The sequence below is a fragment of the Desmodus rotundus genome, unplaced genomic scaffold (genome assembly GCF_022682495.2).
Source record: "Desmodus rotundus isolate HL8 unplaced genomic scaffold, HLdesRot8A.1 manual_scaffold_16, whole genome shotgun sequence".
NCBI classification, from domain to species: Eukaryota; Metazoa; Chordata; class Mammalia; order Chiroptera; family Phyllostomidae; genus Desmodus; species Desmodus rotundus.
Genome location: NW_026527214.1, coordinates 293,625 through 295,783, shown reverse-complemented (window position 1 = coordinate 295,783; position 2,159 = coordinate 293,625).

Sequence of the window (2,159 nt, the reverse complement as noted above, 5' to 3'; positions counted from 1 at the left end):
TTGGAAACCGTATCCTAGGAAACCGCTTATCTCAGGAGGCCATTGTGCTCAGAACCCGCACCACAAGATTCTAGACCCTGACACACCGCATTCTAGAATGCAGTATCCAAGGCCATCGTATACTTGGAAACCGTATCCTAGGAAACCGCTTATCTCAGGAGGCCATTGTGCTCAGAACCCGCACCACAAGATTCTAGATCCTGACACACAGCATTCTAGAATGCAGTATCCAAGGCATCCGTATCATTGGAAACCGTATCCTAGTAAACGGCTTACTCTGGAGGCCATTGTGCTCAGAACCAGCACCACAAGATTCCAGATCCTGACACACCGTATTCTAGAATGCAGTATCCAAGGCAACCGTATCCTTGGAAACCTTATCCTAGGAAACCGCTTATCTCAGGAGGCCGTTGTGCTCAGAACCCGCACCACAAGATTCTAGATTCTGACACACCGCATTCTAGAATGCAGTAACCAAGGCAACCGTATCCTTGGAAACCGTATCCTAGGAAACCGCTTATCTCAGGAGGCTATTGTGCTCAGAACCCGCACCACAAGATTCTAGATCCTGACACACCGCATTCTAGAATGCAGTAACCAAGGCAACCGTATCCTTGGAAACCGTATCCTAGGAAACCGCTCTTCTCAGGAGGCCATTGTGCTCAGAACCCGCACCACAAGATTCTAGATCCTGACACACCGCATTCTAGAATACAGTATCCAAGGCAACCGTATCCTTGGAAACCGTATCCTAGGAAACCGCTTATCTCAGGAGGCCATTGTGCTCAGAACGCGAACCACAAGATTTTGATCCTGACACACCGCATTCTAGAATGCAGTATCCAAGGCAACCGTATCCTTGGAAACCGTATCCTAGGAAACCGCTTATCTCAGGAGGCCGTTGTGCTCAGAACCCGCACCACAAGATTCTAGATTCTGACACACCGCATTCTAGAATGCAGTAACCAAGGCAACCGTATCCTTGGAAACCGTATCCTAGGAAACCGCTTATCTCAGGAGGCTATTGTGCTCAGAACCCGCACCACAAGATTCTAGATCCTGACACACCGCATTCTAGAATGCAGTAACCAAGGCAACCGTATCCTTGGAAACCGTATCCTAGGAAACCGCTCTTCTCAGGAGGCCATTGTGCTCAGAACCCGCACCACAAGATTCTAGATCCTGACACACCGCATTCTAGAATGCAGTATCCAAGGCAACCGTATATTGGAAACCGTATCCTAGGAAACCGCTTATCTCAGGAGGCCATTGTGCTCAGAAACCGCACCACAAGATTCTAGATCCTGACACACCGCATTCTAGAATGCAGTAACCAAGGCAACCGTATCCTTGGAAACCGTATCCTAGGAAACCGCTTATCTCAGGAGGCCATTGTGCTCAGAACCCGCACCACAAGATTCTAGATCCTGACACACCGCATTCTAGAATACAGTATCCAAGGCAACCGTATCCTTGGAAACCGTATCCTAGGAAACCGCTTATCTCAGGAGGCCATTGTGCTCAGAACGCGAACCACAAGATTTAGATCCTGACACACCGCATTCTAGAATGCAGTATCCAAGGCAACCGTATCCTTGGAAACCGTATCCTAGGAAACCGCTTATCTCAGGAGGCAATTGCGCTCAGAACCCGCACCACAAGATTCTAGATCCTGACACACCGCATTCTAGAATGCAGTAACCAAGGCAACCGTATCCTTGGAAACCGTATCCTAGGAAACCGCTTATCTCAGGAGGCCATTGTGCTCAGAACCCGCACGAGAAGATTCTAGACCCTGACACACCGCATTCTAGAATGCAGTATCCAAGGCAACCGTATCCTTGGAAACCGTATCCTATGAAACCGCTTATCTCAGGAGGCCATTGTGCTCAGAACCCGCACCACAAGATTCTAGATCCTGACACACCGCATTCTAGAATGCAGTAACCAAGGCAACCGTATCCTTGGAAACCGTATCCTAGGAAACCGCTTATCTCAGGAGGCCATTGTGCTCAGAACCCGCACCACAAGATTCTAGACCCTGACACACCGCATTCTAGAATGCAGTATCCAAGGCCATCGTATACTTGGAAACCGTATCCTAGGAAACCGCTTATCTCAGGAGGCCATTGTGCTCAGAACCCGCACCACAAGATTCT